This window comes from Schistocerca cancellata, chromosome 2, assembly GCF_023864275.1.
Source record: "Schistocerca cancellata isolate TAMUIC-IGC-003103 chromosome 2, iqSchCanc2.1, whole genome shotgun sequence".
NCBI classification, from domain to species: Eukaryota; Metazoa; Arthropoda; class Insecta; order Orthoptera; family Acrididae; genus Schistocerca; species Schistocerca cancellata.
In genome coordinates this window covers 590,466,933-590,479,478 of record NC_064627.1, presented here as the reverse complement: position 1 = coordinate 590,479,478, position 12,546 = coordinate 590,466,933, and positions in this window count along the sequence as shown.

The following is a 12,546-nucleotide window of genomic DNA, read 5'->3' as shown; positions in this document are numbered from 1 at the left end:
TCTACCGAGTACGAGGCTGGTGAGCTACAACTGTACTATGAAACTCGATTATTCAGAACAAACTTAAGCATGTTTTTAATGCTATGGTTTATGTTTTTTCCATAACGCTTCAACCGAGTATTTTACGTATTAAAGAAACGAGAAAAAAATCCGTAGACGTACACTAAATGTGCTAAATTCAAATAATGTTCTGTTCAAGCAGAGAATAAGGCAAATGATGGGATAGTTTCGGTAAGGACACCACAGTTCACTCTTTCTCTCATTCTTCTCCAGTTGAGTTAATGTTCCGCCTTCAGTTCTCTCTCTTGACAATGCCTAAACGTCATCAGACAAAAAATTCAGAAAATAATGAAAGTAGGAAGCTGTGTGTTACAGGCTTAAACGCTCTCTTAAGTAAGTCGTTTTGCACAGAATGAAATTTACTTTTAATTTTCCTTTCTGCATTTATTATGTGCACCTCTACATCAATATCCTGCGGGTAACTCCATGAGACAAGCACGCTGCAAGCTTATAAATAACATTTGCTCCATTTACATTTTGCTAGCAGTAGTGCTGGATATCAGGAGCGATTTTACCTCGTTCCAGAATTTATTTATCTTTTATGTATTCGTGGCGGTAATGCTAAATCGTGCCACAGTATATAAAAGACATATTTTAAAGAAAAAACATCACGAGACACAGTGCTATGAGTAATAGACGGTGCATCTAGTCGACATTCAGTCTGTTTCCGATTATTAGGCGACATATAGAAGGGGGCGTTGCAGTGACTGTGTATGTCTTCTTTTCAGAGGTTCTGTTTCTGATACGGGAGGCCAGTGCACACTGTCTACAACAGTGTTCCCAACTTTTCCTACCTGGTGCCCTCTACCCCCGCCCCCCACCCCCCACCCCATTTATGCAGCCACAGAATATCTCATGCCCCCATCCTTATTAAATTTTTTTTATTTATTTGCTTCTTTCGAAGAACTTTACTTGACAGTAATCTGCAGTCCAAACTTTAGTAAAAGATGGTTTCAAATGTATAGTAACAGAAAATTATAATGTTTCAACTAGCTGTTCTTTCACATTCAGGGCCATTTCTTCGATCGTACGTTGCATAGTGTTGTTTAAAAGATGTATCTTGTCTGTTTATCCTAAATGTGTTCTCCAAAAAGAATTCTAGTTGTTTTAAGAGTATGAGTTTTTTGTTTTTTGTCATTAAGACAGAAATTTCATATGATGTTTCAATAACATTCTCACTTTCCTGTTGCAGTCCAGTTTCATGCGATTTAAAGAATTTCTTTTTCCAACAAAAAACTCTTTTTGTTTATTTTTCAACTCCGGGTGAGCTGTTGTTAGATGAGGTCCCAGACGCATAGGCAGCAATGGGTCGTCTTTGAGCACATTTCTAATATTGAGGTAAGAATGCAGAGTGCAGACCGAAGAACGAGGTGTATCAACAATAACTAGGTGATGCACAAGACAAAGCTGATGTTGCTAAATCTTCAAAAAAAAAAAAAAAGCATTCGCTAACATTACTAAGAATACAAAATGTTTTACTTGTCTGCCGTATGTATCTGCTTTCAAATGAGGTCTCTGCGCCACCCGGCCCTTATAAACCTCTCAACCGCCCCCCTCCCCACAGGTTGGGAACTACTGGTCTACAGTATCACTTCAAAGGAAAATAAATATGAAGGGGTCATACCAGGCGGGCGCAGACGCCGTCAAGTCTATCTCGGACGACCCATCCATTGTCTAAGAAAAGTCAAGGTAGGCAATAAAGTCAGCGAAGATGTGCACTATGTTCTTGAAAAATGGAATCTTTACTATACCAGAGCGATTGCGAAAATTTTAACGTGTCACTATAAACTCACTGGACAAAATAACAGTCACTCAGTTGAAAGTGCACGCTGGTCGCCTTGTAGCAGCGAAGATGGTGTAGCAGTGGTACAAAGAGGTTGGTTCAAATGGCTCTAAGCACTATGGGACTTCTCATCTGAGGTCATCAGTCCCCTGGACTTAGAACTACGTAAACCTTACTAACTTAAGGACATCACACACATCCATGCCCGAGGCAGGATTCGAACCTGCGACCGTAGCAGCCCTGTGATTCCGGACTGAAGTGCCTAGAACCGCTCGGTCACAGCGGCCGGCTACCCAGAGGTCACGTGAACCTCCACCACCGACTTAAGTTATGGCAGTAAAGTATGCGTATGTGTCAGTCGGCTGTTTGGAATGAGTGCAGTAAGATGTATCGAGGGAGAGCTACCATGAGAACCAACCTAGTGGCTGGCGTGAGAGCACGTTTTACAGCGTGCACTGCCGTCCGTGGTGCACATCCTATTCAGAACCATGTCCCGGCTTCTGTACTGTCCGGATCACCACAATAAATAGCTGTGACTTCAGTGTAATTTATGTTTTTGCACAAAAGTATCATTCCGTTCGTCTGATTGCGTACTTCTCTCAGTATGATTCTGTACTATAGTGCAACAGTTCTTTCTACGTATGGTACAGGTTTCATCCAGCTATGTTACTTGGTAGTGATACACCGTACGAAACTTACATTGGTCCTTAAGTTTTGCACACCAGTGCATCTCGTCATGGGTTGACGAGACACTGGTATGCCACCACTTGCCCGTACTGCTACTGACGAGCTCTGGTGTAGAGTTGAAGCACTGTAGAATGACGTACCTGTTATCTCCCACCCAAGACAGTTTGGCTAGATGCCCAGCGCAGTTAGACTTCTGTGTTTGCCTTTTTAGAGACGTCCATTCGTCTTCAGCTGTACTCCCTACTGTGCTATTCCTTATTGCTGTATCTATAGCCATAGAGAACTTCAAGCGTGTCTCGTCATCCCTTATTACTTCCGTAACCCGCTTCTTTGCGTATTGACTCTTCCTTACTAATGTCTTGAACTTCAGCCTAATCTTCATCACTACTACATTGTGATCTGAGTCTATATCTGCTCTTGCGTACGCCTTACAATCCAGTATCCGATTTTGGCAGTTATAACTGCCACATATTGTGGGGGTACGAGATTTTCTAGATATTTCCTAGCAAAACTTTGGAAATAAATAATTTCGTTGAGTGGAAGTGAAATCTCGTGCTAATTTTGAATATGAATAAACAGGCTTCATTAGTAGAAATATATGCATTTTTGTTATCCAGGATAATCGTTCAGAATATAAAGTTTTAATTGTTATGTAAGAAGATTTATTAGGGGACAAGTCCTGTTTTGTGTATTTTATTATTACTCCGAGCTGAAGATCACATCGGGGTAACTTAAAATATAAACGAATCCTAGCAATATGGCAGATCTGTGTACTCAATTTCGCACCATAGATACTCTTACATCACTCCTCAGTAGCTGAGAGGCCATCTACATACACATTTAAGGGCTTCATAGAGGGTTTATCGAACCACTTTCAAACTAATTCTCTATTATTCCACTCTCGAACAGCGCGCGGAGAAAACGAACACCTATGTCTTTCCTTGCGAGCTCTGATTTCCCTCGTTTTATTGTGATGATCGTTTCTTCCTATGTAGGTCGTCGTCAACAAAACGTTTTCGCATTCGAAGAAGGAAGTTGGTAATTGAAATTTCGTGAGAAGATCCGCCGCAACGAAAAACGCCTTTGTTTTAACGATGCCCATCCCAAATCTTGTATTATGTCATTGACACTTTCTCCCCTATTTCGGGATATTACAAAACGTGCTGCTCTTCCTTGAACTTTCTCGATGAACTCCGTTAATCCTATCTGGTAAGGATCTCAGACCGCGCAGCAGTACTCCAACAGAGGGCGGAGAAGCGTAGTGTAGGCAGTCTCTTTAGTAGATCTGTTAAATTTTCTAAGTGTTCTGCGAATAAAACGCGGTCTTTGGTCTACATTCCTCAGAGCATTTTCTATGTGTTCTTTCCAATCTAAATTATTCATAATTGTAATTCCTAAGTATTTAGTTGAATTTACGGGCCTTAGATTTGACTGATTTATCGTGCAACCGAAGTTTAACGGATTCCTTTTGGCACTCATGTGGATGACCTCACACTTTTCATTATTTAGTGTAGATGGCTGTCACGCAGGGGAGCCCAGTTCGGTTCCCCGTACTGCCGAGAACTTTTCCTCGGTGGAAGGACTGGTGCGGGGTGCACTTAGCCTCGTTATGCCAATTGAGGAGTTGCTTGACCGAATGGCGGTGGTTCCACGGTCTGGAAAGTCTACGAAAACGTACGGGAGAGCGGTGTGCTGACCACATGCTCCCTCCTCAATCCCCCGCCTTCATTCCGCATCAGCATGTCGCCTCAAGGTAGAGAATGACGCGGCGGCTGGTAGACATCCCTTGGGCCTTCACATCTAGAACGAGGAGCTCGTTCTTTTATACGTCCCATTGACCTACAAATTTAATGATGTATTCTTGCTACTGTACCATATTGCACAGTAGGCGAAATTTCGTTATTTGCTATTTTTAACGGCTAACAATGAGTTTACTCTAACGTGGAAGGAAGGAGAGGGTTTAGGGTCCAGTCGATGACGATGCCATCACAGTCGCAGCATAAGCTTGGCAGCAGATCAACTCGTATGCCGCTTTCGGCACCAGGCTCTGTGTCGGAATTTTTTTTTTTTTACAGAGAAAATTGCCCCCTCTCTGAAGGTCCACAACAACAGTGTTATTGATGTTGTGACGTAAGGAAAGTTACGTACAAGAGCGCAGCCTCGGCGAGGACGCGGCAACAGATTCGCGACGGACAGTGGGCTGCCCCGCGCATGCGCGCATCTGCCTAGCCCGCGCGCGCGTCTTCCGCGGGGTCGCAGTCCTTTGCAGGCTCGGTTGACGTCCGCATGCATTTCCTCACCGTCTATACAGGTAGGAGCGGACGCGGGAACGGACGGCCGCGTTCGTCGCACTCTTATACTCTCGGTCCAGCGGCTATACGGCAGGAACGCAGTGACCATGTGATTGAACAACGAATACTTTTGTTGCTATTCACCGAGGAAGTTAAAAAACGATTTACTCCAATATGCGTCGCTATCTATGTTAATCTAACACACTTTTGCGACATGGGCGTGAAATTTTCTTCAGTACACAGAAGAACTGGTCGCCACTAAAATATGGAGCTTCTTCGTAAAATGAGCTTCCAGTTTCTTTCTCATTTCCAGGACTTTTAATTGTTGATTGTTTATACAGAGTGGAGAAAAATACAGTCGGAGCAGAGTAGGGAACGTCGAAACGAACAAAATTTTCCAGATAGCAGTAGGTCGGAAATTCCTCGTCGTGGAGTTACGACCACAGGATGACCTGTAAAGAGCGAGTGGGTATTGGTCCGATGAGCGAACGTGTTTTGTAGCTGCGATAATCATGCCACGTTTCCGAGAGGGTGCGCAACTTTGTAGCGGTGTTTGAGGCAAAAATCGGGCATTTACTGTTAAAAATGCCTCTTGAAATAAAAGAAGGGTTAAAAATGTTATTTATTTCCCACCATTTTCTAGTTCACTCTCACCTGTCTACTATTGTTGTTAGAATAAAAGTTCACTCATGCTCTCTGCAGGTTGCCAAAAATTAAGAAAAATGTCCTTTAATTGCTATTATTCTTAATGTAGCACCTCAACAGTACCACATATCGAATATCGTACTGCAGTGCTGTTCCTATAGTCCATCTTACAAGTTAATGTCATTACAATACTTTTAGCGCAGCTGGTTTAACAGTCAACATCCACCCATTAAACTTCACAGAAAGTTCGCACATAACATAGTCATCGATAGAAATTTATACTTTGCCTAATACCAGCCTAATACGAGCTGAAACCATTATCTTCGCCTAATTTTATCAGTAATTGTGCTCTTTATCATAACAGGCATTGGCTGGCGTAAGATAGTTTAAATACACAATCTGCGCGCTCGTCGTTGTTTGGCTGTCGTTTAATGGCCGCAGCTCCACAACGATGAATTTTCGACCCAATGGCGCTTGGAAAATTTTGCTCGATTGGATGTTCTGACCTTATTATGATATTATTTTTCTCCAACCTGTGTAGTGCTCTAACGTCACTTGCGCACACTGCTCATCATACATATTCTCGATGCCCACAGAATATTAAGGCCAAATGTTAATTCAGTTACGGGCATCTCACACACTCGATAAGAATAAGCGAAAAAAAAGTCTTCTGCATATGTCGACACAGAGTCGAGAGTAAAATGTATTCGCGTAGTTGGACCATTCTTTCTCTGTACCGGCAGCGAACGTGTTGCTCTCAACTGCGTTAAGAAGCCATAGTTCCATTTCCTCCAAGTTTCTCATGGAACGAGCTGAGATTTGTAAAATTTCGTTGCATTACGTGTCTTTAGCCCTTTTATTGCCAAATTTTGAAAGCTCAGTGCTATCTTCAGATGCCTAAGTAAATATTGGAGACTGTACCGAATGTTACCAGGAGAGAAATTCACTTTTTACTCGCAGTCTCTTATTACCTGATGTAATGTGACGATCCCTTGCCAAAAATAAATATAATATGTAAGTTAATAGGTCGAACGTGGACCTGCTCTGAAAAATGCACAAGAATGAGATTTGATCATAACATAAGTATGTTTAGCAGCACAGTTAACGCAGTGAACAAATTGAGATTCAAAATGGCAAAAAATTCTGATGGTTTTTAATGCAGCGTAAAATACCCGTATAGGCGCATGAATGAGCAGTGTGCTATCTCAAAACGTTTTACCAATTTTACTCTGCACCTAATTTAGTGAAATTCTTAGAATCCTGTTCGTCTCACAAAAGTCATCTGAAAATATTCGGGTATTGTGGCTATAAAATCACCTGAATAATACAGAGCTAGGTGATACAGTGGCTAAAAGCACTGGACACGCATCACGAAGATCGTGTTTCAAATCCGCATCTGGATGGTCAGAGGGTTTGCCGATATTTCTTAAGACACATCCCAGGGTGATTCCTTCGAAAACTGCACGGCTGATAATTTTCTCCATTCCTCTCCAATCCAAGGTTTTGCTCCGATTCTAATGACTTCGTCGTCGACGAGGAAACAGGTACCAATATCCCCCCCCCCCCCCTACATGTGATGGTTGTTATATTTATTTTACACACAGTCTCAGCTACTCGATCAGGCTTTTCTCTATAATACTGACGGAACTAACATCTTTCTCGAGGCATTTGTCTCACTTCTTTTTAACTTGGACAGCGGTATTAAGAGGTCGTGTTGCAGCACATTTAGATTGGAAACTTTCATAGTTCTCGCATATAACTAAAAAGAAGACGAGGGCTACGTGAGGTATATTTTTCATTGTTAGTATCTTTTTCCGTAAAACTGTACTTTATACGAGGAGAACAACATCGAGGAGATCTATTTCACACTCCATTCGTGTTGCCCGTTTGAATGTAATTTTCTGGGTATTTATATCTGAACTGTCTAAAATGATTAGTACGGTAATATAATGACATTGAATTAAGCGAGAGGAGTCCAGTGAAGTTGTTACGGTAGCCGTATGTGGACACTTTACAGACTCTCGAGAATGGAATCTTATCACAGGTTAAACGTTGTAAAAAGCGCGTACACCTAATGTTAGTACACTCTGCGACAAAAATGGTTATTTTCGCCTTAAAGCCACAGTAATTAACTATATGGCTAACAAGACTTCTTGTTCGGTTAAGGGTGTAGAAAGAGATGGGAATGACTAGTTTTCGAACATTTTAAACAAATGCTAGTGAGAAGTCATGCGAAAAATCTGGAGTTAATTTACATTCGCTTGATGCTGTAACTAAATCTGGAGTTAATTTACATTCGCTTGATGCTGTAACTACTAATTAACACACACTGTGTCTATTGTCGAAGTTGTAGCTGTGCAGTTGTGTCGTCATGTTAAGCGTATCGTATACTTAAATACCCACTGACTACTCCCGCGTTCGTCCGCCTCCATAGTTCAGTCGCAGCCGGCAGGGTAGCTCAGCGTGTCCCCGGTCAGAGGGTTAACTGCCGTCTGTAATAAAAAAAAAAAACTGAGTGAATGAATCAACGATGAACTTGCACAAGCGTCATGGGGTGACCGCCCCGACCAAATACAACGATCAATAACGAAAACAATGAGAAAAAAACAGAAAGTGGTCAGCGTGTCTGGCGGCCATCCGGAGGACCCGGGTTCCATTCCCTGTACTGCCCGCGATTTTTTCGTTTTGTTATTGGACTGGAATGGGGTACACTTAGCCTCGTGATGTCAAGAGAGGAGCTACTTGACCGAAAAGTAGCGGCTCTAAGATCTGGAAAGCTGACGACGGCCGGGAGAGCGGTGTGCTGACCTCACGCCCCTCCGTACCGCATCCACTGACGCCACCGTCAGAGGACGACGCGGCGGTCGGTCGATCCCGATTGGCTCATCAGCGCCAGAACATGGAGCTTTGCTTTGTTACTGCTGTGTCCAAGAAAGTGTCCAAGAAAGTCTCCGTTCAGGCAACCAACATCGTCTGCTCTTACGACTGAAGCACTTATCTAGGAAACGGATAGCGCTGTAGAATCATCACCACTTGGAGAGAGAAGTACAGATGAAACCTCTTGTCGCTCGAATGTAACCGAATTTTGCTCTCTTATCAGTCGCTACTTTGTGTCCAGCTGATAACTAACTCTTTTAGTTTCGAGAGAAAGCGAAACAAATCCACATTTTTCTGCGAAGTATTCCGGCGTAGTTGTACCGGACTGATGATGTGGTAAGGAGTGAGAGTTGGCAGACAGATGAAACACCACGTCGTCCTACAACCGTTCTTCGACTGTTCTAGAAAGAGGGGATGAAAATTCGAACCTTTTGTCCTGCCATGTACTATAAACGCTAGTAATAGTTTATTTTTCTGGATGACAGCCTAATCAAGTCATTTTGGTGGAGTAGACGCTCCACCGCAAGGTAAGGGCACCAATCAAAGGCCATGATCAAAGGGCGTTATGGCCTTACGTACAGAACGTGTGTGGGATTCGCTTGGAAGGTGTGTTACAACTATGACAGATCCCCCCTCCCCCCTCAATTACTCCAGAACTGTAGGACAGCTTCACAGGAATCAAGTATCTTTGACGAACTTATCAATGATTTCGTGAAATTCATTCCACTCTGTTACAATCCAGTACTCTGTTAAGAGATGGTAGTTACGACTGATTATCCTGCTTGTGACATCCCACAGGTGCGAAAATTACTCTCACATCACAAACATTTAGACAAGATTTATAGAGTACATGTAACACTATATTACACTTTTTATGTGCATCTGGAAGTAAATATTCGTGTGTGTGATATCAAAGTGAGTAAAAAGCGTATATTTTCATTATGTCTCATCATATCAGATAACTGTTTTGAGTGTTGTATTAAAATTGTCTAGTACAAGAGTTATTTGAGGTAGAGAAGAAGAACTTAATATTCGGCTCAATCTTGTACATGTTTTTTGAGTCATCAGTCCTCTGACTGGCTTGATGAGGCCACTCACGACTCTTCGCCTGTGCAAAGATCTTCATCCCAGAGCAGTTCTTGGACCCAACGTTTTCAATTATTTGTTGAATGTATTCCAACCTCTGTCTTCCACTACAGTTTTTACCGTAAGGATTTCAAATAATTTGATCGTTTCTTCAGGTCGAGATACGAATGGACCAGTGAGTAGCGTAGTGATGGTGAAATGCCAATGAAGAATAAAACTTGTTTGACAGTTCATAGAAAAGATTATCTATTGTAAGCTACTCCATGAAAAAGAAGTCTGCAACAGTTGAATGAATTTTATATTCAGTAAGTATGTAAGTTCAGCTTCGCTTACAAGCTCAAAGAACTTTCTGACATGAATACTAGCTGAAAAAGTATTCTTCGTCCGACTTTGTGACATGAATACTAGCTGAAAAATTATTCTTCGTCCGTGGTATTCTTCAGAAGATATTCCTCCGTTTATCATGCATCATTTAACGCTGAAACTAAAATTTTAGATAATGTTGCAGATGGAAGAGGAGAGAGAATAACTAGTATTTTGGATTATCAGCAAAATATTCAGATGAAACGTTAAAATTCCAGTACAATCATAATGACGTGGCTACCTCGACACTTGATACGAACGTCTGAAGGATTTTTCCCGGAATCAAGCGTCAGCAGTGCGTCACAATGAAGAGCAAATTACGCCAATATCTTTTACAACGAAATTTCTAAATACAAACGGAATGAGTTAATAATTAGCGAAGGAACGTTTGAGGAAGTGAAGGCAAAACATTTTCTTAATCATGTCGTTACAGAAAACTTGATATCACAATTATATCACAACACGAATCAAGCGATCTTCTCCTCATAGATTCCGACTGATGAGGTACGGAACGTTTATTATGTTGACACACCACTTCTATATCTACATCTACATCCATACTCCGCAAGCCACCTGACGGTGTGTGGCGGAGGGTACCCTGAGTACCTCTATCGGTTCTCCCTTCTATACCAGTCTCGTATTGTTCGTGGAAGGAAGGACTGTCGGTATGCTTCTGTGTGGGCTCTAATCTCTCTGATTTTATCCTCATGGTCTCTTCGCGAGATATACGTAGGAGGGCGCAATATACTGCTTGTGGCTAAATGATAAGGGATCTATCTTTCTATGTATTCGCAGCACATTACACTTGTCTACATGGAGATTCAATTGCCATTCCCTGCATGCGTCAATTCGCTGCAGATCCTCCTGCATTTCAGTACAATTTTCCATTGTTACAACCTCTCGATACAGCACAGCATCATCTGCAAAAAGCCTCAGTGAACTTCCGATGTTATCCACAAGGTCATTTATGTATATTGTGAATAGCAACGGTCCTATGACACTCCCCTGCGGCACACCTGAAATCACTCTTACTTCGGAAGACTCCTCTCCATTGAGAATGACATGCTGCGTTCTGTTATCTAGGAACTCTTCAATCCAATCACACAATTGGTCTGATAGTCCATATGCTCTTACTTTGTTCATTAAACGACTGTTGGGAACTGTATCGAACGCCTTGCGGAAGTCAAGAAACACGGCATCTACCTGTGAACCCGTGTCTCTGACCCTCTGAGTCTCGTGGACGAATAGCGCGAGCTGGGTTTCACACGACCGTCTTTTTCGAAACCCATGCTGATTCCTACAGAGTAGATTTCTAATCTCCAGAAAAGTCATTATACTCGAACATAATACGTGTTCCAAAATTCTACAACTGATAGACGTCAGAGATATAGGTCTATAGTTCTGCACATCTGTTCCCTTCTTGAAAACGGGGATGACCTGTGCGCTTTTCCAATCCTTTGGAACGCTACGCTCTTCTGGAGACCTACGGTACACCACTGCAAGAAGGGGGGCAAGTTCCTTCGCTTGTCTGTAGCTATGATAGCAACGTTATTCTGAGAAAGGTAAGGCGTGCTGCTGAATTTCCGCCACTGCCAGGGGGTCTGTAATCGCTACTGTACAATGTTATGTACCGCTACACGGTGCGTGTTGAATTGATATTTACATTTGGTCTCAATTTTGCGTCAATAATTAGGTCATTAAACTAGATAAAAATCTCAAACTTCTTCTGGTGCCCACCTTCGAAAAAATGTAAAGAATGGCATTGTGTCCAACAGCCTGTTAGTTTCCACGAGAACTGTATGGGGAAATACAACGGGGGGCTTCAAAAAGTAAGTTACACAGGCCAAGTAACTTTTACTGAATGCACACAGATGCACGACACTATTTTTCATTATAGTCATAAAGTGTCTGTAAACAACGGCCGGAACGCTTTACCAGTCGCTCACTTTCTCGACGACAGGAGTCTGCTCCTGGGTCACAAAGCCATTTGTTAACCGCTGCTATTGCTGCAAATCAGTTCCTGGACATTACCACCATTGGTCGATGTCGATGACCTCACTACCCGATTAACATCAGCCACGTCTGCGCCCCTAGGTCAGTTTGTTGGATCATTTCACCACAGCTGGACGCGGAATTGCATTTGGTCCATACACCGCCAGAATCTCACAGAGAATCTGTTTGCATTTTAGACGTTTTGTCCACAAGAATCGCATTGTCACGCGTGCTTCAACTTGCAGTACGCTTCCAGTTGCCGCGCCATTTCATTCGCACACTGTTATGCACCTGTAGCCCTACCGTAGCAGAACTGTACCTGCGGAAAACCCGGAGCATGTACTCACTCTTAACGATGCGCCACTCTTGTTGCGCAGCGGTCCTGGCGAGGCCCACGAGCAAGACAGGCCGTGGCGTGTACGTCACAGCACGAGACACTGCAGCCAGCAGATGTCTCCAGCAGGTAGCGAGTAACTATTTCAGACGAATTTAAATAATCCCGACTGCTTGTTTAAATGTATGCAAGTTCCCGAGAGCACACGACAAAATTAAGACCTCTAGTGGGTACATTTTCAATTAAATATTGATTTCCCGTGGGCCCAGCATAGAGCCGAGCGTTCGCGAAGTGTGGTGAACAACCCGATTAGTGTGACGTCACAAGTTCGTTGCAGGCCCGTCTATCTCGTTGGCCCTGGGTCTTGGCGTGGGACGTCACGTCTAACTTACTGTATGATGTCCACTCGCAGACACTTTCGTACCTGT